This window comes from Crinia signifera, chromosome 7 (assembly GCF_055691185.1).
Source record: "Crinia signifera chromosome 7, ASM5569118v1, whole genome shotgun sequence".
In the NCBI taxonomy this organism is placed as follows: Eukaryota; Metazoa; Chordata; class Amphibia; order Anura; family Myobatrachidae; genus Crinia; species Crinia signifera.
In genome coordinates, this window is record NC_139223.1 from 170,173,933 (window position 1) to 170,201,882 (window position 27,950).

General features: G+C 45.5%; 1 long non-coding RNA gene across 1 annotated transcript; it reads left to right on the forward strand.

The window, feature by feature from the left end:
* The first annotated feature begins 470 nt into the window (after positions 1–470).
* LOC146019622 (uncharacterized) lies at positions 471–27,950 on the forward strand. The gene is made up of 4 exons (XR_014450622.1): positions 471–819; positions 4,657–4,769; positions 5,299–5,482; positions 27,588–27,950. It is a non-coding gene; the product is annotated as an uncharacterized LOC146019622 (long non-coding RNA).

A 27,950-nucleotide genomic window follows, 5' to 3' on the forward strand; every position in this document is an offset into this window, starting at 1 on the left:
CATTAAGGACGGCCAAGGATATTATGCCAAGGATCCTTACAAAAACCATGATGGGACTGGGACAGATGAGGATATGTTAATCCAAATTCTCATCACCAGGGCAGAGGTAACAGGCTATAGTTTGAGAATGGACATTGTGCTGCTAGGAGGACGCAGAGTGTTTCTCACTGATAAGATCACAACATGTGCTGTATGGCCATTCACACAAATTAGGGCCCTTATTCAGATCTGATCGCAGAACAAATTTGTTCTCAAAATGGGCAAAACCATGTGCCCTCCAGGTGGGACAGATGTAACATGTGTACAGAGAGTTAGATTTTGTTTCTGTGCAGGGTAAATACTGACTGCATTATTTTGACACTGCAATTTAGATTTCAGTTTCAAAACACCCCACCCAAATGGAACTCTCTCTGCACATGTTACATCTGCCCCACCTGCAGTGCACAAGGTTTTGCCCATATTGAGAACAATTTTGTACTGCGATCAGATCTGAATAAGGGCCTAGGTCAATCCATTTTATTTAACAACATTATCAGAACAATTGGTCTTTTGTTAAAGTTTATTTCACCATTTTTCCAATTGGCTGTATTATAATTTCTATATTGTATCATTTCTGTTCTTGTCATTTGCTACAGATATCCCGGAGCAACTGGATGCTGTGCAGGCTGTTCTGTGGGACAAGGAAATAGGAGTCTGGTTGGACTTTAATATAGAGGATCATAGACACAATCCAAACTTCTACCCCACCAACTTGGCTCCACTTTGGGCCTCATGTTACTCTGGCACGAGGCTGTGGACAAAGCAGTCTCCTACTTAGAGGTAATTAATTATCTTGTATTATATTATTTTTCTATTTGTTCCTAATTGTATTACATACTCCAGGCTTGCCTACCCTCCTGGAATTGCCGCGAGGCTCCCCAAAATAGGGTCCCCCGGGAAGGTGGGCAATCCTCCCGCATTGGCCAGGCAGCCCCCGCACCCCCTTCCCTGCAGCACAAAATCACCTTTTTTTGCGGGTCCGCGAATTACGTTGTTTGACTGTCGTGGGGGTGGGGCTTGATGACGTCTGCCTGTCCCGCCCCCCTGACTTGCTGCTGTCAGCAAGTATGACATACTCCTATGGTATTGATTCCATCTGTTAATATCGAAATTTGTGCAGACCCTAGTGCGGGATCAAAACCTAAACACTTGCCAATACTGAGAGAGCGGTCCAATCAGGAACTATAGGTGCGCCATGTATCCCAGAATTCCAATGGCAGGCCAGGTTCATGCCACTGGAAAAGTTTATTTACAAACGCATTATTACTGGTTACTACTGAAGTAATATGTAAGAATATATATAATGTAATATAACGTATGAAGTAGCTTTTATGAACTTGGCAGAGTATATATAATGGGGTATATTGGTTTGCAAATCCACTGTACTGGTTTCTCATTTCCCTACAGTATTTGGCATGATGTTACATTACCTATTTGCTTTCTCAATGCCAAAACGTAAAAAATAAAAACTTTTTGAAAAATAAAACTGATTTAAAATCTTACTTATATTGTCTGTATTATTTATAAATAGTGATAAAGATTTTCATGAATAGATGAGCAGGACCCTCATCCCTCGTGTGCTTTCCTTCTCTTAATGTCCCATACACTATGCGATTTGGGCCAATTCCGGTAGATCAAGCTGAGATATTGGGTGAAATCGGTCCAAATCGCATGTGTATAATATCCGTTCTGATGCACAGTCCTGTGTTCATCGGAGCGGAGTCGGAGGTTGGACATTCGGCGGGGGATCAGGTGTGACTTCTCCCTTCAGAGAATTTGCATAGTGCATGGGGGCCTTTACTTAAGCCATCTTTGATAGCACCAAACCCTGTGGTTTTCTACCACGCTGATACCCTGCGGATGTAGCTATAGTTATGTGCCCTGTACTTGTCCTCTATTGTATTCAGCTGTAGGTCACTGTTTCCCTCATTTGTATATGTACTCTGTAATTGGGCCCGGGGGATCCTTTGTGGTGCCATATAAATAAAGTATAATAACCATAATAATATGCGACCAGTGGCAAACGCAGGATTTTCAGAAGGGGGTTTCCAGAGGGGCGGAGCAAAGCACGGAGATGGACACTTAGGTGACCCAGTATATGCCGGGTCAGTTAAAGTATTATAGATAGACCAAATGTATATAAATAATATTAATAATAAAAATATATATATATATATATACATACATACACATACATACATACATACATACAGGGGCGTCAACAGCAGTGTAGACCCCTGCGCATAGCAATGTATTGGGGCCCCTGTCAGGAATGTGCTATGAAGCCCCATCACCCATCTACTGGTAGTGTCCTAGCATAATTATTAAAAGATCTATGTATCAGAATCAGAATCAACTTTATTGGCCATGTGTGCTTGTGCACACTAGGAATTTTTTGTGGATCGTATTACATAACAAGAATACAATAAAACCACTAACAGCACACATTATGTATAACTGACTGACGTACCTGGCATTGTCCTGGTTTAAGCCTTTGAGTTATTAAATTATCAATGAGTTGGATATAACGGTTATCATTTATAAATAATTGGCAGCTCTTCCAACACACCCATGGGGTGGCTGCTGAGTGTCGTTTTTTTTTTTGGGGGGTTTCGCCAGTAGCCCTATTCCCCAGTTTTCCTTCAGGTGTAAAAGTTTCCATACACGTTACAATTATTGAATACAGTATTGTATATAATACTGTATACAATAATTGTAACGTGTATGGGTACCTTTACTGCCAGCCCGATTGCTGTTCAGGTGTGCAATGTGTAATGACCAACCTTGAAAGGAGTGTACACCGTAAGATGCTGTGGCTTTGGTCTCAAATTGCGGTTGGGGATTCTTTGCTGGATACAGGGAGGAAAATCACGCAGCGGCCTTGCACTTTTTCTCACTTGATAAATATTCCCAGACCTGGGCAGGATCCCACGGCCATGCTCTGGAGGATGAGGGACTTCCGGCAGCACTGTGGTCCCTCTGACGTCCTCGGAAGTCTTATTGGGGACACAGACACGGTTTTTCTCCACTCGCGTCTTGATAAACTTGGCCTTGCTTCCGTAGGTCATTGTGCTGCGGGATTCTTCATAAGCACTATCCGCAGGGCTGATGTGCGTGATCATAACCAATCGGCTTTTCCCGCTCAGTGCTCCCTTTAGCAGCCAGGTCAGCTTGCTGTCCCGATAGTTTATATGGCTGCCTGGTCTGTCACGCAGCGCCATGATACACATCCTGAGGGTAAGAAGGGATCGGTTGATGTATCCTCCTTCTTTCATGGTCTGGCCGCTGTTCTTAGTCTGGCTTGCTCGTTCTGATCCCGCAAGGTCTACCATGTACAACTTGCCTGTGCTCACACTATCACTGGCTGTCTGCTTTATGGTGACCTGCAATACTGCATGTGAGCGGGATGAGGTCTTATTAGCGGCTGTGGGAGCTTCTGTGCGCCGCTTGTTGCCCTTCTTCAGCAGGGTCATGGCTTCCTCAGGAGTGCTAAGGGAGAATGTAGAAATCCCTTCTATGTTGGTGTTGCCATTGGGATCCTCTCTGAGGACCAAAGACCTAGAGGAAGGTCTTAATAGGTCTCGGACGGTTTCATTATAGATCTCCGCGTATGATAATGATACGGAGAAATTCTTTTTTTCCCCAGTCTCCTCAATGGCTTTAAACAGGTCCTTCAGGGTGCGATTTATTACTCCAGGTTCGCGGTCCTTACCCATCATGGTGAAGGTCTTTCCGGTGCCTGTGGGGCCGTAGGCAAATATGGCAGCATTGTACCCGGACAGGATGTCACCCAATAAGGGCTTTACTGTGGAATCATACACAGTCTCCTGGGTAGCTGCCTGGTCAAACACCTGGTTAAATTGGAAAGTTGTTTCTCTTGTCCTGGTGGAGCGCAGGACATCGTTAGGATCCTCACCGGGGTCCTGCAATAGCACTGTCTGCGTTTCGAGCTGGTGTGTGATGCATCGGGCGCGGTTCTTAGTCTCCGTCAAATTAACGGGACGGATGCGCAGAGCGACAGTCATTTGGTGGTCTATAGCTTTATTAGCTTTCGCCTTCTTCATTTTATATCAAACTTCAATCTTCAGAAAAGAGTGAAAAATTATCTGTGTTGGCACAAGTCCAGCAATATTAGATATGACTCAGGAAGCAGTCAGCTGCCAGTGTTCTACCCATCACAGCCCATTGTGACATCATCGGCCCATCGTGACATCATCGGCCCATTGTGACATCACTAGCTGCCATATGGCAGAAGGGCACTGCTATGTATCTCATCCAGGGTCTGCTGTTACAGAAGTGGTATCGTCTTCTGGTCCCCCTGGGATGTCTTACCTCTTACTTATTTACGTGATAAAAGTTAATAGGCACAAAGAACCTTTTATCTCTGCATGTTTGTAGCCATACACAGCAGTGGGAGCAATTGTATTAGTTCTGAAAGAAAATATATGTTGCCCACAGATGCCAGTGGAAGTGCGCCTACAGTGGCCAAATTATTAATTACTTTAGTATAGTGTGAATACTGCTTCATCTCTCGCGGCAGTTTTATAATCAGGAGAAATATACTAACCATGTACAGTTACCTTGTAATAAACCAGCTCATGTCCTCTCTTTCTGCAGTACAATGCATTAAGGACCGCCAAGGATATTATGCCAAGGATCCTTACAAAAACCATGATGGGACTGGGACAGATGAGGATATGTTAATCCAAATTCTCATCACCAGGGCAGAGGTAACAGGCTATAGTTTGAGAATGGACATTGTGCTGCTAGGAGGACGCAGAGTGTTTCTCACTGATAAGATCACAACATGTGCTGTATGGCCATTAACACAAATTAGGGCCCTTATTCAGATCTGATCGCAGAACAAATTTGTTCTCAAAATGGGCAAAACCATGTGCCCTCCAGGTGGGACAGATGTAACATGTGTACAGAGAGTTAGATTTTGTTTCTGTGCAGGGTAAATACTGACTGCATTATTTTGACACTGCAATTTAGATTTCAGTTTCAAAACACCCCACCCAAATGTAACTCTCTCTGCACATGTTACATCTGCCCCACCTGCAGTGCACAAGGTTTTGCCCATATTGAGAACAATTTTGTACTGTGATCAGATCTGAATAAGGGCCTAGGTCAATCCATTTTATTTAACAACATTATCAGAACAATTGGTCTTTTGTTAAAGTTTATTTCACCATTTTTCCAATTGGCTGTATTATAATTTCTATATTGTATCATTTCTGTTCTTGTCATTTGCTACAGATATGCCGGAGCAACTGGATGCTGTGCAGGCTGTTCTGTGGGACAAGGAAATAGGAGTCTGGTTGGACTTTAATATAGAGGATCATAGACACAATCCAAACTTCTACCCCACCAACTTGGCTCCACTTTGGGCCTCATGTTACTCTGGCACGAGGCTGTGGACAAAGCAGTCTCCTACTTAGAGGTAATTAATTATCTTGTATTATATTATTTTTCTATTTGTTCCTAATTGTATTACATACTCCAGGCTTGCCTACCCTCCTGGAATTGCCGTGAGGCTCCCGAAAATCGGGTCCCCCGGGAAGGTGGGCAATCCTCCCGCATTGGCCAGGCAGCCCCCGCACCCCCTTCCCTGCAGCACAAAATCACCTTTTTTTGCGGGTCCGCGAATTACGTTGTTTGACTGTCGTGGGGGTGGGGCTTGATGACGTCTGCCTGTCCCGCCCCCCTGACTTGCTGCTGTCAGCAAGTATGACATACTCCTATGGTATTGATTCCATCTGTTAATATCGAAATTCGTGCAGACCCTAGTGTGGGATCAAAACCTAAACACTTGCCAATACTGAGAGAGCGGTCCAATCAGGAACTATAGGTGCGCCATGTATCCCAGAATTCCAATGGCAGGCCAGGTTCATGCCACTGGAAAAGTTTATTTACAAACGCATTATTACTGGTTACTACTGAAGTAATATGTAAGAATATATATAATGTAATATAACGTATGAAGTAGCTTTTATGAACTTGGCAGAGTATATATAATGGGGTATATTGGTTTGCAAATCCACTGTACTGGTTTCTCATTTCCCTACAGTATTTGGCATGATGTTACATTACCTATTTGCTTTCTCAATGCCAAAACGTAAAAAAAAAAAAACTTTTTGAAAAATAAAACTGATTTAAAATCTTACTTATATTGTCTGTATTATTTATAAATAGTGATAAAGATTTTCATGAATAGATGAGCAGGACCCTCATCCCTCGTGTGCTTTCCTTCTCTTAATGTCCCATACACTATGCGATTTGGGCCAATTCCGGTAGATCAAGCTGAGATATTGGGTGAAATCGGTCCAAATCGCATGTGTATAATATCCGTTCTGATGCACAGTCCTGTGTTCATCGGAGCGGAGTCGGAGGTTGGACATTCGGCGGGGGATCAGGTGCGACTTCTCCCTTCAGAGAATTTGCATAGTGCATGGGGGCCTTTACTTAAGCCATCTTTGATAGCACCAAACCCTGTGGTTTTCTACCACGCTGATACCCTGCGGATGTAGCTATAGTTATGTGCCCTGTACTTGTCCTCTATTGTATTCAGCTGTAGGTCACTGTTTCCCTCATTTGTATATGTACTCTGTAATTGGGCCCGGGGGATCCTTTGTGGTGCCATATAAATAAAGTATAATAACCATAATAATATGCGACCAGTGGCAAACGCAGGATTTTCAGAAGGGGGTTTCCAGAGGAGCGGAGCAAAGCACGGAGATGGACACTTAGGTGACCCAGTATATGCCGGGTCAGTTAAAGTATTATAGATAGACGAAATGTACATAAATAATATTAATAATAAAAATATATATATATATATATATATATATACATACATACATACATACATACATACATACAGGGGCGTCAACAGCAGTGTAGACCCCTGCGCATAGCAATGTATTGGGGCCCCTGTCAGGAACGTGCTATGAAGCCCCATCACCCATCTACTGGTAGTGTCCTAGCATAATTATTAAAAGATCTATGTATCAGAATCAACTTTATTGGCCATGTGTGCTTGTGCACACTAGGAATTTTTTGTGGATCGTATTACATAACAAGAATACAATAAAACCACTAACAGCACACATTATGTATAACTGACTGACGTACCTGGCATTGTCCTGGTTTAAGCCTTTGAGTTATGAAATTATCAATGAGTTGGATATAACGGTTATCATTTATAAATAATTGGCAGCTCTTCCAACACACCCATGGGGTGGCTGCTGAGTGTCCTTTTTTTTTTTGTTGGGGTTTCGCCAGTAGCCCTATTCCCCAGTTTTCCTTCAGGTGTAAAAGTTTCCATACACGTTACAATTATTGAATACAGTATTTGTGATACTTACATGGTGCAATATTGTAAAGATGGTTATGTATTTGTGGGATTGTCGGCGCGGCACCCTCCTGGTTGCCAATACCGACATCGCTGTGGCCAACTGCCTGCCATGCCCGCGGTGAGTCCCTGCTGAGGCGTGTGAGGTCTCTGGGGGGACGACTCGGGGGCTTGGCTGTGGTGTTGGTGGATGGCTCATGGATGTCCGTGACGGGGCGGCGTGCGCGGCAGAGTTAGAGACTCCGTGTATGCCCTCCCGTGGCGGGTACTCCGTGCGCTGTCCTACGGCGGTGTTAGGTAGCGACGTCCATTACCATGACTACCGTGGGTTGAGACGCGTTGCTATGGCCGTGACGTAGATGGGTGTGAGCCAGATACGTCACTGCTGGGCGCGCGTGTCATCTGCGGTGGGCTGGGAGTGGACTCTGCAGGTAATGAGGTGAGTGTGGCGCCAAATGTTCCTTTTTAAACGCTATATGATGCATGTATACTTTGTACTATTTGCATTCTCCTGAGAAAGGGTTGTATGCCCCGAAATGGCCCGTCGAGGCAAATAAACAAAGTTTGTTTTTTCATCAAGAAGCTGCAGTGCCGTGTCTGTTCTTGGATTCTCCTGGGACCCTGCTTTGTATATATATACATACATACATACACATACATACATACATACATACATACAGGGGCGTCAACAGCAGTGTAGACCCCTGCGCATAGCAATGTATTGGGGCCCCTACCGATCCTCCAGCGGTAGGGGTGGGGGAAGCTTTGATGTCCGGCGGGTGTTAGGGGGTATTATATCAACAGCTCAGCATGTAGGGCCTGGATCAGTAATTTCCACTAATTACCCCTTTACTGCACAGATGGTGGGAGATGGGGTGGGAGAAGGGGGCATTGGGCTGAATGAAGGGGTCCTGATACATAACTTCCAGGGTGGTAGAGGATGTTTAACCCCTTCCCGCCGCAGCCTGTTTTTGCCTTCCTGACAGAGCCCTTTTTTTCAAATCTGACATGTATCACTTAAGTGGGGATAACTTTTTTTGGCTTTTACTTATCCCAGTGATTTTGAGATTGTTTTCTCGTGACACATTGTACTTCAAGTTAGTGGTAAATTTTCATCGATACAGTCTGTGTTTTTTTGTGAAAAATACCAAAATGTCGTAAAAAAATGGAAAATTTAGCAATTTTCAAAATGTTAAATTTTCTGCTTGTGAGACAAATAATCATACCACTCAAAATAGTTAATAACTAACATAGACCATATGTCTACTTTATGTTGCCATCATTATTTCAACCTCCTTTTAATTTTTTTGGACACTAGGAGGCTTAAAATATGAATAGCAAATTCTCAAATTTTCAAGAAAATTTCAAACACTGATTTTTTTAGGGACCAGTTCAGTTCTGATGTGACTTTGAGGGACTTGTATGTGAGACACCCCCAAAAATGATGCCATTTCAAAAACTGCACCCCTCACAGTATTCAAAACAGCATTTTGGAAGTTTGTTAACCCTTTAGGTGTTTCACAGGAATTAAAACAATGTGTAGGTGAAATTTCAAAATTTCATTTTTTTTGCAGATTTTCAATTTTAATACATTTTTCTAAGGAACACAGTACATTTTACTAGAGAAATGTGACTAAAAATTGATTCCCCCAATTCTTTTGTTTTCATAAATATCTTATATGTGGCCCTAGTGTGCACGTTGACCAAACCACAGGCTTCATAATAGAAGGAGCACCTACTTGATTTTGGAGCCTCCTTTTTATGAGATTATTTTTTAGGCACCATGTAGGTTTCTAGGCACCATAAGATGCTAAAAGTTAGGAACCCCCCCACAAGTGACCCCATTTTGCAAACTACACCCCTCAGGGAATTCATCTAGGGGTATAATGTACATTTCAAACCCCCAGGGGTTTCACCAATTGTGGTACAACTGGGCAGTGAAAATGAAAAATTAAATTTTTTACACAAAAATGCAGTTCTGGCTCAAAATTTTTCATTTTAACAAGGAATGAAGGAGACAAAGCACCCCAAAATCTGTGCCCAAATTTCTCCCGAGTACGGCAATGCCTCACATGTGACCAAAAAATACCATTTGGGTGCATGGCAGGACTCAGAAGGGAAGGAGTGATTTTTGTATTTTGCAGCTCAGATTCTGGTGGAATTTTGGTGGGTGCTATGTCGCATTAGCAAGACCCCCAAAGCACCAATACAGTGGAAGCCCCCCACAAGTGACCCCATTTTGCAAACTACACCCCTCAGGAAATTCATCTAGGGGTATAGTGTACATTTCAAACCCCCAGGGGTTTCACCAATTTTGATACAACTGGGCTGTGCAAATGAAAAATTACATTTTTTTACACAAAAATGCAGTTCTGGCTCAAAATTTTTCATTTTCATAAGGTATGAAGGAGAAAAAGCACCCCAAAATCTGTGCACCAATTTCTCCAGAGTATGGCAATGCCTCACATGTGACCAAAAAATACCATTTGGGTGCATGGCAGGACTCAGAAGGGAAGGAGTGATTTTTGTATTTTGCAGCTCAGATTCTGGTGGAATTTTGGTGGGTGCTATGTCGCATTAGCAAGACCCCCGAAGCACCAATACAGTGGAAGCCCCCCACAAGTGACCCCATTTTGCAAACTACCCCCCTCAGGGAATTCATCTAGGGGTATAATGTACATTTCAAACCCCCCGGGGTTTCACCAATTGTGGTACAACTGGGCAGTGAAAATGAAAAATTTAATTTTTTACACAAAAATGCAGTTCTGGCTCAAAATTTTTCATTTTCACAAGGAATGAAGGAGACAAAGCACCCCAAAATCTGTGCCCCAATTTCTCCCGAGTACGGCAATGCCTCATATGTGACCAAAAAATACCATTTGGGTGCATGGCAGGACTCAGAAGGGAAGGAGTGATTTTTGTATTTTGCAGCTCAGATTCTGGTGGAATTTTGGTGGGTGCTATGTCGCATTAGCAAGACCCCCAAAGCACCAATACAGTGGAAGCCCCCCACAAGTGACCCCATTTTGCAAACTACACCCCTCAGGGAATTCATCTAGGGGTATAGTGTACATTTCAAACCCCCAGGGGTTTCACCAATTTTGATACAACTGGGCTGTGCAAATGAAAAATTACATTTTTTTACACAAAAATGCAGTTCTGGCTCAAAATTTTTCATTTTCATAAGGTATGAAGGAGAAAAAGCACCCCAAAATCTGTGCACCAATTTCTCCCGAGTATGGCAATGCCTCACATGTGACCAAAAAATACCAGTTGGGTGCATGGCAGGACTCAGAAGGGAAGGAGTGATTTTTGGATTTTGCAGCTCAGATTCTGGTGGAATTTTGGTGGGTGCTATGTCGCATTAGCAAGACCCCCAAAGCACCAATACAGTGGAAGCCCCCCCACAAGTGACCCCATTTTGCAAACTACACCCCTCAGGAAATTCATCTAGGGGTATAGTGTACATTTCAAACCCCCAGGGGTTTCACCAATTTTGATACAACTGGGCTGTGCAAATGAAAAATTACATTTTTTTACACAAAAATGCAGTTCTGGCTCAAAATTTTTCATTTTCATAAGGTATGAAGGAGAAAAAGCACCCCAAAATCTGTGCACCAATTTCTCCAGAGTATGGCAATGCCTCACATGTGACCAAAAAATACCATTTGGGTGCATGGCAGGACTCAGAAGGGAAGGAGTGATTTTTGTATTTTGCAGCTCAGATTCTGGTGGAATTTTGGTGGGTGCTATGTCGCATTAGCAAGACCCCCGAAGCACCAATACAGTGGAAGCCCCCCACAAGTGACCCCATTTTGCAAACTACACCCCTCAGGGAATTCATCTAGGGGTATAATGTACATTTCAAACCCCCCGGGGTTTCACCAATTGTGGTACAACTGGGCAGTGAAAATGAAAAATTTAATTTTTTACACAAAAATGCAGTTCTGGCTCAAAATTTTTCATTTTCACAAGGAATGAAGGAGACAAAGCACCCCAAAATCTGTGCCCCAATTTCTCCCGAGTACGGCAATGCCTCATATGTGACCAAAAAATACCATTTGGGTGCATGGCAGGACTCAGAAGGGAAGGAGTGATTTTTGTATTTTGCAGCTCAGATTCTGGTGGAATTTTGGTGGGTGCTATGTCGCATTAGCAAGACCCCCAAAGCACCAATACAGTGGAAGCCCCCCACAAGTGACCCCATTTTGCAAACTACACCCCTCAGGGAATTCATCTAGGGGTATAGTGTACATTTCAAACCCCCAGGGGTTTCACCAATTTTGATACAACTGGGCTGTGCAAATGAAAAATTACATTTTTTTACACAAAAATGCAGTTCTGGCTCAAAATTTTTCATTTTCATAAGGTATGAAGGAGAAAAAGCACCCCAAAATCTGTGCACCAATTTCTCCCGAGTATGGCAATGCCTCACATGTGACCAAAAAATACCAGTTGGGTGCATGGCAGGACTCAGAAGGGAAGGAGTGATTTTTGGATTTTGCAGCTCAGATTCTGGTGGAATTTTGGTGGGTGCTATGTCGCATTAGCAAGACCCCCAAAGCACCAATACAGTGGAAGCCCCCCCACAAGTGACCCCATTTTGCAAACTACACCCCTCAGGAAATTCATCTAGGGGTATAGTGTACATTTCAAACCCCCAGGGGTTTCACCAATTTTGATACAACTGGGCTGTGCAAATGAAAAATTACATTTTTTTACACAAAAATGCAGTTCTGGCTCAAAATTTTTCATTTTCATAAGGTATGAAGGAGAAAAAGCACCCCAAAATCTGTGCACCAATTTCTCCAGAGTATGGCAATGCCTCACATGTGACCAAAAAATACCATTTGGGTGCATGGCAGGACTCAGAAGGGAAGGAGTGATTTTTGTATTTTGCAGCTCAGATTCTGGTGGAATTTTGGTGGGTGCTATGTCGCATTAGCAAGACCCCCGAAGCACCAATACAGTGGAAGCCCCCCACAAGTGACCCCATTTTGCAAACTACACCCCTCAGGGAATTCATCTAGGGGTATAATGTACATTTCAAACCCCCCGGGGTTTCACCAATTGTGGTACAACTGGGCAGTGAAAATGAAAAATTTAATTTTTTACACAAAAATGCAGTTCTGGCTCAAAATTTTTCATTTTCACAAGGAATGAAGGAGACAAAGCACCCCAAAATCTGTGCCCCAATTTCTCCCGAGTACGGCAATGCCTCATATGTGACCAAAAAATACCATTTGGGTGCATGGCAGGACTCAGAAGGGAAGGAGTGATTTTTGTATTTTGCAGCTCAGATTCTGGTGGAATTTTGGTGGGTGCTATGTCGCATTAGCAAGACCCCCAAAGCACCAATACAGTGGAAGCCCCCCACAAGTGACCCCATTTTGCAAACTACACCCCTCAGGGAATTCATCTAGGGGTATAGTGTACATTTCAAACCCCCAGGGGTTTCACCAATTTTGATACAACTGGGCTGTGCAAATGAAAAATTACATTTTTTTACACAAAAATGCAGTTCTGGCTCAAAATTTTTCATTTTCATAAGGTATGAAGGAGAAAAAGCACCCCAAAATCTGTGCACCAATTTCTCCCGAGTATGGCAATGCCTCACATGTGACCAAAAAATACCAGTTGGGTGCATGGCAGGACTCAGAAGGGAAGGAGTGATTTTTGGATTTTGCAGCTCAGATTCTGGTGGAATTTTGGTGGGTGCTATGTCGCATTAGCAAGACCCCCGAAGCACCAATACAGTGGAAGCCCCCCACAAGTGACCCCATTTTGCAAACTACACCCCTCAGGGAATTCATCTAGGGGTATAATGTACATTTCAAATCCCCAGGGGTTTCACCAATTGTGGTACAACTGGGCAGTGAAAATGAAAAATTACATTTTTTACACAAAAATGCAGTTCTGGCTCAAAATTTTTCATTTTCACAAGGAATGAAGGAGACAAAGCACCCCAAAATCTGTGCCCCAATTTCTCCCGAGTACGGCAATGCCTCATATGTGACCAAAAAATAACATTTGGGTGCATGGCAGGACTCAGAAGGGAAGGAGTGATTTTTGTATTTTGCAGCTCAGATTCTGGTGGAATTTTGGTGGGTGCTATGTCGCATTAGCAAGACCCCCAAAGCACCAATACAGTAGAAGCCCCCCACAAGTGACCCCATTTTGCAAACTACACCCCTCAGGGAATTCATCTAGGGGTATAGTGTACATTTCAAACCCCCAGGGGTTTCACCAATTTTGATACAACTGGGCTGTGCAAATGAAAAATTACATTTTTTTACACAAAAATGCAGTTCTGGCTCAAAATTTTTCATTTTCATAAGGTATGAAGGAGAAAAAGCACCCCAAAATCTGTGCACCAATTTCTCCCGAGTATGGCAATGCCTCACATGTGACCAAAAAATACCAGTTGGGTGCATGGCAGGACTCAGAAGGGAAGGAGTGATTTTTGGATTTTGCAGCTCAGATTCTGGTGGAATTTTGGTGGGTGCTATGTCGCATTAGCAAGACCCCCGAAGCACCAATACAGTGGAAGCCCCCCACAAGTGACCCCATTTTGCAAACTACACCCCTCTGGGAATTCATCTAGGGGTATAATGTACATTTCAAACCCCCAGGGGTTTCACCAATTGTGGTACAACTGGGCAGTGAAAATGAAAAATTACATTTTTTACACAAAAATGCAGTTCTGGCTCAAAATTTTTCATTTTCACAAGGAATGAAGGAGACAAAGCACCCCAAAATATGTGCCCCAATTTCTCCCGAGTACGGCAATGCTTCATGTGTGACCAAAAAATGGCAGGACTCAGAAGGGAAGGAGTGATATTTGGATTTTGCAGCACAGATTCTGGTGGAATGTTGGTGGGTGCTATGTCGCATTAGCAAGACCCCCAAAGCACCAATACAGTGGAACCCCCCCACAAGTGACCCCATTTTGCAAACTACACCCCTCAGGGAATTCATCTAGGGGTATAGTGTACATTTCAAACCCCCAGGGGTTTCACCAATTTTGATACAACTGGGCTGTGCAAATGAAAAATTACATTTTTTACACAAAAATGCAGTTCTGGCTCAAAATTTTTTATTTTCATAAGGTATGAAGGAGAAAAAGCACCCCAAAATCTGTGCCCCAATTTCTCCCGAGTACGGCAATGCCTCACATGTGACCAAAAAATACCAGTTGGGTGCATGGCAGGACTCAGAAGGGAAGGAGTGATTTTTGGATTTTGCGGCTCAGATTCTGGTGGAATGAATGGTGGGTGCTATGTGGCATTAGCAAGACCCCCGAAGCACGGTGAAATGATGAACCTAATAATCCAAAGATGTGTGGTATATTTTAAAACCTTTGATAAAGCCGTTGAGACGGCGAAACGCGTCAGGTGTTCTTCAAACCCCCCCCTCACTTTCTATTGGACTGTTCCAGACCAGCCGTGGACCTCATTTGGGATATACCTAACCGTGGACATCAAACCGGATCCTGAAAGACCCCAATACCATCTCTGGGAGTTTCCATCTCGGGTGTCTCCCCTACTCTGGACGGTGACTCGGCCCACTTCACGATTCGGGCCTTGAGTCCCAGGGAGAGATTCATCACACCCCTTCAGCATGTCTACAGGTGGACGGTAACCCAATTTTGTACATTGCAATTTTGCACCATATGACTTTAATTCCAGGCGTAATAGGAACGGACAGTCCCTCAATGTCATTTACCCCCCCAGGATATATTCCCTGTGTTTTATCAGCCCATTTTGGTCTTATCATAATAAATTGTATTTTCTTTTAACTGTACAATCAGTCCAATCTGCATCATTTTTATGTTATTGTAATTTAATATTTTTATTCTAACCAGCGCTGCTACCCCCCCCCCCCCTTTTTTTCTATCTATTTAGTTCGGGCTTGACAACCCCGACATAAATCAGCAGCTGCTAGTGACTCAACACAAGTCACAGCGCCACCCAACCTGTACCCCTCCCCTGTGGAGAAGTACAACACCTTTCTCATATTTTAAAACACTCCTTTATACATAGGCCGGGTTTGTCGGGGCAAGTGTCACACTGGAAAATAGTTTGCTTTCTTATTCCCTTTTTATAGCAAACTTTGCACCTTTTTTGTGTCCTGCCCTTTTTTCCAGTGGAGGGGATTTCATCAGGAAAATGCTGCCCTGGTACAATACGGGGGCCAGTACTAGAAGTACTGGGGCCCTCTGCCTGCTGGTTCCCAAATATTAGGCCCTTTATGACTTCCTCTTGAAAGTGCATAAATGTCCCCCTCTGGCTGGTAGAACGGAATAGCACGTAAGCGTTATACAGTGCCATCTGGATGATATACACGGCCAGCTTCTTGTACCAGATTTTTGTTTTCCGCAGGGCACTGTACGGCTTCAGTACCTGATCTGAAAGATCCACTCCGCCCATGTACTTATTGTAATCCAGGATACAATTAGGTTTTGTGGTGTGGGTACTGGTACCTCGTACAGGGACGGAGGTGGTACTGTCTCCGTGAATTGTTGTCAGTATAAGGACATCCCTCTTGTCCTTATATTTGACCAACAACATATTTTCGGTGGATTGTGCCCTGCTTTCACCCCTTCTCATTACTTAGGCAATGTGCGTTTTTGGGAGGCCTCTTTGGTTCTTGCGCACAGTACCGCAAGCTGCTGTACCTCTTGAACCAAGGGCCTTAAACAGGGGGATGCTAGTGTAAAAGTTATCCACATAGAGGTGATAACCTTTATCCAGGAAGGGGTGCACTAAATCCCAGACAATTTTTCCACTAACACCTACGAGGGAGGGGGGGCATTCTGGCGGTTCAATTCTTGAATCCTTCCCTTCATATACCCTAAACCTGTGGGTGTACCCTGAGGTGCTTTCACACAGCTTATACATTTTTATGCCATACCTTGCCCTCTTATTGGGAAGGTACTGGCGGAATTTAACCCTTCCTTTAAAATGTATAAGGGACTCGTCTATGCAAATGAATTTATCTGGGATGTACATCTCTGCAAATTTGGCACTGAAATGATCAATGACCGGCCTGACTTTGAATAGCCGGTCAAAGGTGGGATCATCTCTGGGTGGGCACTGTGCATTATCGTTGTAATGCAAAAATTTAAAGATTAACTCAAAACGAATCCGGGTCATGGCCATACGGTAAAGTGGGGTGCTGTACAGAACATCTGTACTCCAATATTGCCTAATTTCTGGCTTTTTTACTATGCCCATATGAAACACCAGACCCCAAAACGTCATCATCTCTACTGCATCTACAGGGGTCCACCTAGCAAATGATGATGTGGGGTTTTGAGCAATAAACTGCTGGGCATATAAATTAGTTTGGTCCACCATTAAATTTATAAAATCATCAGAGAAAAATTATTTGAAAAAGTCAATTTCTCTGAGACCTGTGGAATCAAATTGGATTCCTGGGATGGCCAAAAACTCAGGAACCTGGGGCTCAAAATTGTCTGGTGGTGGGGTCCATACGAGATCAATTATTAGGGGGGGGTCTCAGCTGCTCTACGGGGGCGTCTTTGAGGGGGTCCCTCATCCCTAGAGGAGGAAGAGGAGCTTAAGATGAATCCTTCAAATTCCCCGCTTGCATCACTGGCTGTGGCAGAGTCAGAGGCAAGCATGGCATATGCCTCCTCCGCTGAATACATTCTTCTGGATGACTGGGATGACATTTGGGATGACATTTGGGATGACATTTTTATTTTTGTGTTTCTGGTAGTGAAATGTTTCAACACGTGTATAGTGTAGGGGGGGTACAAACTTTATTTCAACCCGGGGGGGTATGTAGTGTGTAGTGTGTATGTAGTGCAGAAAAAAAAAAAAGGTCCTGCGCCAAAAATTGAGCACAGATGTTGGTCAGTAACGTCCGTCACTGAACAGCGCTCAAAGGCAACAGGAATTTGATCAAAAAAAAAAAAATAGATCAACCCTGTGCCGAAAAAGCTGATCAGTGATGTACGGCACTGATCAGCGCACAGTGGCCACAGGACACCCACAAAATCACAGTGTGTGTAAAAAAAAAATAAAAAAAAGACCCCACAGCACCCTCAAAAAAAAAAAAAAAAGGTGATCACTGATGCGACACTGATTACCAGTGAGGGGCAGCAGGTGCACAACCTTTGGTGCAACTGACAGTGCAACTGGCAGCAACTGACAGGTATATATAAAAAAACAAAACCCTGCACCCCCAAAAAGTTGCTGATCAGCACAGATATACTGATCAGCACAAAAGGGGGGGCAGCAGACACAAAATATAGCACTCTCTATCACTCTCTGTCACTATCTCTCTCTATCTCTCTATCTCTCACTATCTATCACTCTATGACACTGCAGCAGCAGCACTGACAGGTATATATATATAAAAAAAAAACTCTGCACCCCCAAAAAGTTGCTGATCAGCACAGATATACTGATCAGCACAAAAGGGGGGGCAGCAGACACAAAATATAGCACTCTCTATCACTCTCTGTCACTATCTCTCTCTATCTCTCTATCTCTCACTATCTATCACTCTATGACACTGCAGCAGCAGCACTGACAGGTACATATATATAAAAAAAAACTCTGCACCCCCAAAAAGTTGCTGATCAGTTAATTTATACTGATCAGCACAAAAGGGGGGGCAGCAGTCAGTTGCACACGCAGCACAGCTGTATATATATATATAAAAAAAAAACCCAGCACCCCCAAAAAGTTGCTGATCAGCACAGATATACTGATCAGCACAACAGGGGGGGGGGCAGCAGACACAAAATATAGCACTCTCTGTCACTATCTCTCTCTATCTCTCTCTATCTCTCTCTATCTCTCTATCTATAACTCTATCACACTGCAGCAGCACAACACAGGAAGTCACAAGAAGTCACAAGATCCAGGAAGCATCCAGCACGCTACAAGCAGTGATCAGGTAAGTATTTGCAAGGATCAGGTCAGTATATCACGGCAGATAGGCACGGTGACCGCACTGCACGCAATTCCAGACCGGAATGGCGTCTGCAGTGCAGTCACCGTTAGTTTAAATCACCCTCCATGGCTGTGATTGGTCCGTCGGTCCGACGGACCAATCACGGCCTTTGGGGGCGGGTGGGGTGAGGTGGGGTGACACCAGTGTCACCCTTACACCCCGTGGTGATTGGTGCTGTACTTTACAGCACCAATCACCACCGATCCCTGCGTCACCGGCGAACGTTATTCGCAGGTACACAGAAAACGCTGTAATTGGCTGTTCACATTTGAACAGCCAATCACAGCGATCGCCGACGGGGGGGAGGCATCGCCGCCCCCCCTGGACATGCTGGGACATGTTTGCTGTCAGGGACAGCAGACATCTCCAAACTGTCACCGCGTCTATGGACGCGGTGACAGTTTAAAGCCATGACGTACATTTATGCCATGCGTCGGGAAGTACATCCCGGCCATGACGTAAATGTACGTCAAATGTCGGGAAGGGGTTAATATGCAGAGGAGGGGTGTATAGTGGAGTGGGCTTATTATTCATAATTTTCTGGTGGGAGGACAGCTTGCTTGACTGCAGATATCTCCAGTTCCTGGAAATTGATTGCTTAGATTTGAATGGAATTATTAACTAGAGAATCCCACCTACCAAATGGTAGTGGGGACTAGGGGGGTCAGAGTTCAGGGGGCAGAGCAATCTGCCAACGAATATATAAAACAACATACCAGGTGTGTGGAGCTGGAGCAGTAACCGGCTGCTGGAAGGCTGATATCTCTAGTTCTGGGAACAGTAGAGACAAGCTACTAGTGTCCATCAAAGAGGGAGAGTCCCAGATTTTGGCATATATCATCAGAAAAACTCTATGTCAGACAGAACCTGAAATATCTGACTGGAAATTAATTAACAGGCTTGGATGGGGACCACTGTTTTGAAGTCAGATATCTCCGGTTCCCAAGGGCCGATTTTTACAATTCTTATACCCTTGGAAAGAGGGGACCCTCAGCTTTCAGCTGAGGGCCGTTAGACTCCTGGGGGGGTTTCTGGGTACTCAGAAACCCCCCCTGCGTGCGCTACTGCTCCCCTAATGTTTTACCGCAACGTTCCCTCACATACTCTAACCTTCCCCTAGTGCCTTATCACAACCTTCCCTCACGTAATCTAACCCTCCCCCTAGTGCCTTACCACAACCTTCCCTCACATAATATAACCCTCCCCCTAGTGCCTTACCCCAACCTTTCCTCACATAATCTAACACTCCCCCTGATGCCTTACCACAACTTTCCCTCACATAATCTAACCTTCCCCCTAGTACTTTACCACAACCTTCCCACACTTAATCTAACTTTCCCCTAGTGCCATACCGCAACCTTCCCTCACATAATCTAACCTTCCCCTAATGCCTTACAACAACCTTCCCTCACATAATTTAACCTTCCCCTAGGGCCTTACCACAACGTTCCCTCACTTAATCTAACCCTTCCCTAATGCCTTACTACAACCTTCCCTCACATAATCTAACTCTCCCCCCTAATGCCTTACCGCAGCCTTCCCTCACATAGACTAACTCTCCCCTAGTGCCTTACCACAACCTTCCCTCACATAATCTAACCCTCCCCTAGTGCCTTACCACAACCTTCCCTCACATAATCTAACCCTCCCCTAGGGCCTTACCGCAACCTTCCCTCAAATAATCTAACCCTCCCCCGTAGTGCCTTACCGCATCCTTCCCTCACATAATCTAACCCTCCCCTAGTGCCTTACTACAACCTTCCCTCACATAGTCTAACACTCCCCTAATGTTTTACCGCAACGTTCCCTCACATACTCTAACCCTCCCCTAGTGCCTTACCACAACCTTCCCTCACATAATCGAACCCTCCCCCCCAGTGCCTTATCGCAACCTTCCCTCACATAATCTAACCCTCCCCCAAGTGCCTTACCCCAATCTTCCCTCACATAATCTAACACTCCCCCTAGTGTTTACAGCAACCTTCCCTCACATAATCTAACCCTTCCCCTAGTGCCTTACCCCAACCTTTCCTCACACAATCTAATCCTCCCCTAGTGCTTTACCGCAACCTTCCCGCACACAATCTAATCCTCCCCTAGTGCCTTACCGCAACCTTCCCTCACACAATCTAATCCTCCCCTAGTGCCTTACTGCAACCTTCCCTCACATAATCTAACCTTCCCCCTAGTGCCTTACCCCAACCTTCCCTCACATAATTTAACCCTCCCCTAGTGCTTTACCACAACCTTCCCTCACATAATCTAACCTTCCCCCTAGTGCCTTACCCCAACCTTCCCTCACATAATTTAACCCTCCCCTAGTGCTTTACCGCAACCTTCCCTCACATAATCTAACCTTCCCCCTAGTGCCTTACCCCAAACTTCCCTCACATAATCTAACCTTCCCCCTAGTGCCTTACCCCAACCTTCCCTCACATAATTTAACCCTCCCCTAGTGCTTTACCGCAACATTCCCTCACATAATCTAACCTTCCCCCTAGTGCCTTACCACAACCTTCCCTCACATAATCTAACCTTCCGCTAGTGCCTTACCCCAACCTTCCCTCACATAATCTAACCCTTCCCCTAGTGCTTTACCACAACGTTCCCTCACATAATCTAACCTTCCCCCTAGTGCTTTACCACAACCTTCCCTCACATAATCTAACCCTCCCCTAGTGCCTTACCGCAACCTTTCCTCACATAATCTAACCCTCTCCTAGTGCCTTAATGCAACCTTCCCTCACATAATCTAACCCTCCCTCTGGTGCCTTACCACAACCTTCCCTCACATAATCTAACCCTCCCCCTAGTGCCTTACGGCAACCTTCCCTCACACAATCTAATCTTCCCCTAGTGCCTTACCGCAACCTTCCCTCACATAATCTAACCCTCCCACTAGTGCCTTACCGCAACCTTCCCTCACATAATCTAACCCTCCCCTATTGCCTTACCACAACGTTCCCTCACATAATCTAACCCTCCCCCTAGTGCCTTACCGCAACCTTCCCTCGCATAATCTAACCCTCCCCTATTGCCTTACCACAACGTTCCCTCACATAATCTAACCCTCCCCCTAATGCCTTACCGCAACGTTCCCTCACATAATCGAACCCTCCCCTTAGTGCTTTACCGCAACCTTCCCTCACACAATCTAATCCTCCCCTAGTGCCTTACCGCAACCTTCCCTCACACAATCTAATCCTTCCCTAGTGCTTTACCGCAACCTTCCCTCACACAATCTAATCCTCCCCTAGTGCCTTACCGCAACCTTCCCTCACATAATCTAACCTTCCCCCTAGTGCCTTACCCCAACCTTCCCTCACATAATCTAACCCTCCCCTAGTGCCTTACCGCAACCTTCCCTCACATAATCTAACCTTCCCCCTAGTGCCTTACCCCAACCTTCCCTCACATAATCTAACCTTCCCCCTAGTGCCTTACCCCAACCTTCCCTCACATAATCTAACCCTCCCCCTAGTGGTTACCGCAACGTTTCCTCACATAATCTAACCTTCCCCCTAGTGCCTTACCACAACCTTCCCTCACATAATCTAACCTTCCCCCTAGTGCCTTACCCCAACCTTCCCTCACATAATCTAACCCTTCCCCTAGTGCTTTACCGCAACGTTCCCTCACATAATCTAACCTTCCCCCCTAGTGTTTTACCACAACCTTCCCTCACATAATCTAACCCTCCCCTAGTGCCTTAACGCAACCTTCCCTCACATAATCTAACCCTCCCTCTGGTGCCTTACCACAACCTTCCCTCACGTAATCTAACTCTCCCCCTAGTGCCTTACGGCAACCTTCCCTCACACAATTTAATCTTCCCCTAGTGCCTTAACGCAACCTTCCCTCACATAATCTAACCCTCCCACTAGTGCTTTACCGCAACCTTCCCTCACATAATCTAACCCTTCCCCTAGTGCCTTACCGCAACCTTCCCTCGCATAATCTAACCCTCCCCCTAGTGCTTTACCGCAACCTTCCCTCGCATAATCTAACCCTCCCCCTAGTGCCTTACCACAACGTTCCCTCACATAATCTAACCCTCCCCCTAGTGCCTTACCGCAACCTTCCCTCACATAATTGAACCCTCCCCCTAGTGCTTTACCGCAACCTTCCCTCACATAATCTAACCCTCCCCTAGTGCCTTACTGCAACCTTCCCTCACATAATCTAACCCTCCCCTAGTGCCTTACCGCAACGTTCCCTCACATAATCTAACCCACCCCTAGTGCTTTACCGCAACTTTCCCTCACAAAATCTAACCCTCCCCCTAATGCCTTACCGCAACCTTCCCTCACATAATCTAACCCTCGCCCTAGTGCCTTAAATCAACCTTTCCTCACATAATCTAACCCTCCCCTAGTGCATTACCACAACCTTCCCTCACATAATCTAACCCTCCCCTAGTGCCTTACCACAACCTTCCCTCACATAATCTAACCCTCCCCTAGTGCATTACCACAACCTTCCCTCACATAATCTAATCCTCCCCTAGTGCCTTACCGCAACCTTCCCTCACATAATCTAATCCTCCCCTAGTGCCTTACTGCAACCTTCCCTCACATAATCTAACCCTCCCCCTAGTGCCTTACTGCAACCTTCCCTCACATAATCTAACCCTCCCCCTAGTGCCTTACTGCAACCTTCCCTCACATAATCTAACCCTCCCCTATGCCTTACCACAACGTTCCCTCACATAATCTAACCTTCCCCCTAATGCCTTACCCCAACCTTCCCTCACATAATCTAACCCTCCCCCTAGTGCTTTACCGCAACGTTCCCTCACATAATCTAAACTTCCCCCTAGTGCCTTACCACAACCTTCCCTCACATAATCTAACCTTCCCCCTAGTGCCTTACCCCAACCTTCCCTCACATAATCTAACCCTTCCCCTAGTGCTTTACCGCAACGTTCCCTCACATAATCTAACCTTCCCCCCTAGTGCCTTACCACAACCTTCCCTCACATAATCTAACCCTCCCCTAGTGCCTTAACGCAACCTTCCCTCACATAATCTAACCCTCCCTCTGGTGCCTTACCACAACCTTCCCTCACATAATCTAACTCTCCCCCTAGTGCCTTACGGCAACCTTCCCTCACACAATTTAATCTTCCCCTAGTGCCTTACCGCAACCTTCCCTCACATAATCTAACCCTCCCACTAATGCTTTACCGCAACCTTCCCTCACATAATCTAACCCTCCCCCTAGTGCCTTACCGCAATCTTCCCTCGCATAATCTAACCCTCCCCTAGTGCCTTACCACAACCTTCCCTCACATAATCTAACCCTCCCCTAGTGCCTTGCCACAACCTTCCCTTACATAATCTAATCCTCCCGCTGGTGCTTTACCACAACTTTCCCTCACATAATATAACCTTCCCCCTAGTGCCTTACCACATCCTTCCCTTACATAATCTAATCCTACCCCTAGTGCCTTACCACATCCTTCCCTTACATAATCTAAACCTCCCCCTGGTGCTTTACCACAACCTTCCCTCACATAATATAACCCTGCCCCTAGTGCCTTACCACATCCTTCCCTTACATAATCTAACCCTCCCCCTAGTGCCTTACCACAACCTTCCCTCACATAATATAACCCTGCCCCTAGTGCCTTACCACATCCTTCCCTTACATAATCTAACCCTCCCCTAGTGCCTTACCACAACCTTCCCTCACGCAGTCTAACCCTCCCCCTAGTGCCTTCCCTCACATAATCTAACTCTCCCCCTAGTGCCTTCCCTCACATAATCTAACCCTCCCCTAGTGCCTTACCGCAACCTTCCTTCACATAATCTAACTTTCCCCCTAGTGCCTTCCCTCACATAATCTAACTCCCCTAGTGCCTTCTCTCACATAATCTAACTCTCCCCTAGTGCCTAGTTACCACAGTAAACGCAGATGTGCCCATGCATTCCTGTGGCAGGCGGCTGACATCATTGATGTCAGCACCCGTCCCCAATTCGGCGGATAGCCGGCATCTGGAAAGTAAGTATAGACTTTTCAGAGCGAAGGCTGGGGAAATCAATCGATGGTGAGCGACCATCGTATTTTTTCTCCTTCCTGCGTCCGCAGGTACTTTCTAAATAAACTAGTTTCCAACTAATCGTGGTCCTTCTGACGTTACAGGAACATCTGGGCGTTATTGCGTCCCCCGGGGAACTTCCTGCCTACGCTGCGGTGGGAGTAGGACGTGGCTTCCGTGCCAGCGATTTCATTAGTCACTCGTTTTTAATTGCAAATGTATTCCAGTCTGCACAGAAATAAATATATCACAAGGCAGCTGCTGCTGCTCAATAATTCCCAGCTGCGTCTCCGCTTTTGTATTCGCCCAATTAATGGAATTAAACTGTGAACAATTAATAGCATCGTTAGTTGTTCAGATAAAAGGGAGCAGGGTCTGGGGGCTATTGTTGACCCTCCGTCGATCCCGTACCGCACTTCAGCTTCTAATTACCATCTCTATCACAGGCAATTTGTGCGATCGGCTCTATCCGCGCTGATTAGATAATTATTCCGTGAACAATATTTCACTACAGCTCTCAATAATTCACTCTCAAGTGCCTGATGTCTCAGCAGGGCCCTTGTCACTTGTAGGATCTGCATAAACCGTGTGATTGGAGGTTACGGTTTTGACCCTTATTCAAGTGGCCGGAAAGTGAGAAGTCAAGTGACATCATCACCAAATCCTCTCAGCTCTGGGGCCAGGTGCACTAAGCTTCAAAAGTGATCAAATGGAGAGTGATAAGCAGCCAACCAATCAGCTCCTGTCTGACATTTTTCAAACACAGTTTGTGACATGGCAGGGAGGAGCTGATTGGCTGGCTGTTTTTCACTCTCCATTTTATCACTTATGAAGCTTAGGGCATCTGGTCCCTGGCGATAAAGGCCGATGAGATGCACAATTTTTGTAGAGGGGCAAGGACCGCCAAACCAGTGTCGGATTTATACAGTACTATTTTGAGATGAAGATGGTCTCATGGTAACCAATTAAGTTAGCATTGTGAATGTGTTGGTATGACCAAAAAAGTTTTAATAATAAGGTTAAGAGATGTAAGGACAACATGGAAAAATCTGCAGCCCATCCCCACTGGTGTAACATTGCCATGGCAGTCCAAGCAGTTGGGGGGAAGGCCCCCCCATGGGGCTAGAGTCTCTGCAGATTCAAAAAAATTAGAAAATAATGACAGCGCCTGGACTGCTGCAGTCTTAGATACACCTCAAGACTCCTAGAATCCCAAACCACATATGCAACACAAATGGGCGCTGTAGTCCTTTCCTTTAGATGATCAAATATATCACCAGTGGAATAAACTGAACTCCTCAATAGCTGCAATTTTCCCTTCTGGTCGTTCCTATAGGAATTAAGAACTGACCTGGGGGAATTGCCCTATGTACACGTAGCAGTTCCTTTAAATCTTCTCAACATCAGCATACATGTATAGGGAAACCAGTCAGAGACCTTCCCCAGGTAACCATTGAAGTACACACTCACCGAGGTCAGGTGCCCTATGTTCACTGAACGGTTTCTCTAAATTCGTCCCTCCTCCTCACAGGACATATGTAACTTGCTGACTCCAAGTACTTGTATAAAATGAGTTTTATTTCCAGCAGCAAAAAGTTTCAAAAAACAAGTCTAAAAGAAATCTAAAAAAGTGGAAAGAGGCTCCTTTGGTAAGTGGCGGTCTGGGTTACCTCCCAATCCGGATGGGAAGTTACCCCAGTAGCTGAAGATGACAACCAGCACCAAACCACAAATCTCCTGGATACTCTCTTTTCCTCCAACCACCAACGCGTTTCGGGCTGCGAATGAGCCCTTTTTCAAGGTGTCTCTGCAGATTGACTGACCTAAAGGAATTTGCTGAAAACGTCCCTCCAAAAATGTCTGCCCAATTTGGGGAGACAGGTGTTAGGGGTTCCTCAAGCCACCCCTCCCACAGCCTAACTGACCCCTCCCGCAGTATAACCCTAATCCATTGTCCCACAGCCTAACCCTAACCAACCCCTCTGGGACCCTAACCAACCCCTTCTGTAACCTTTCCCTAACTGACCGCTCCCAAAAGCCTAAAGGTGCCCATACACCAGTAAAGGTGGCCATACACACGCAGATTTATCTTCAGATCTGGCTGGTTGGAACAAAAACATGGTTAACCATGTTTTTGTTCCAACCAGACAGATCTGCAGATAAATCTGCATGTGTATGGCCACCTTAACACTAATCGACCCCTCCCACAATCTAATTTAAAAAGTACGGCAGTACATACTTAGGCCCTTATTCTGGTCGGTGCGGTAATATCCGCGTGCGTTCGTGCCGCCGATGTTTTGTGTCTGCGCATGTGCAGAGGCGTCTCTGCGCATGTGCGAGCGGGGCGTACGGCCAAATCCCGCATGAAATGTGAACACTCCGAACAGAGGGTGGAGAGGGGCGTGAAGGGCTATTTGGGCTCATTACCATATGCATACGCCCCGCGTTTCATGGGCGTTCCCATGCAAACGCTGGGCGTACGTATGGTAATGCGGCCGTGACGCACGTGTAGGGGGCGGACATATGACATCGCCGGATGTCAGCTGCCTGCCCAGATCCCTGCTTTTACACGGAAAAATGTCCGTGTGGTCTGAGGTTGCGGGAGCTGGTGGAGCACTCGGTCAAGCATTCGATGGTCTGCGACCATCGAATGATGGGGGAGGTTCCCTGAGATGGAGGAGGCGTATTCCGTGAAAAATACACGTGCGGTCTGTTCGGCCAGCTTATTACCGCGTACGGACGGAGTTGGCGATCCGTATGGAAGGCGGGGTTTCGCACGCACGGTCCTGGCCGCATAATCGGATCCGGCCGCACCGATCAGAATAAGGGCCCTAATGTGCCGTGTCATGGGATGTGCAGCGCATCACACCCGTACATCGCACTGTGAATGGGCACCATCACTGTCGTGTTTACCTGTGTTATACTACCTTGATAATCATTACATAGATGTCTGTTGTCCCACAAGTGTGATTTATAAAGATGCGCTATGTCATACAGCATTGTCATTATATATAATCCTGAAATGAGGACTGCATGGTATTTAATGTGCATCGGAAAAGTTGCACTTGGTAAGATGGCTGCTCAGGAGCGCCGGCGGCCAGTATCTTTGTAGAGATATTACTGTTCATTTTCAAGTGCAAACATTCCCAATTGCTGTAATTTCAGACTGTCCTCTGCCATGATGAAGCAGTCGCCTAGGAAACGCTACTTCCGAGAGCAAGGTTTACGTCAGACAGATGTCAGTGCATCCTACTATGATGAGATCTTCTCGTACAAGCTAATGTTACACTATTTGTGTTATTTATATATTGTGAAAATAGGAATCTATTACCAATGCTAGTCTGACACCCCGATCCAGACCCGCCCCTTATCTTGTGCTCCACCCCCCTCTGCACCTATCTGTTGCTCTATCCAAGCCCACCCCCCTGCTCCTCCCACACCCTTTTTCCTGGCACAGTGCCAGAGTCTACTGCGCCATGGTGAGTAGGGGCCACACGCAGACTGCACACGGGCCCCCTGCTCTCTTAA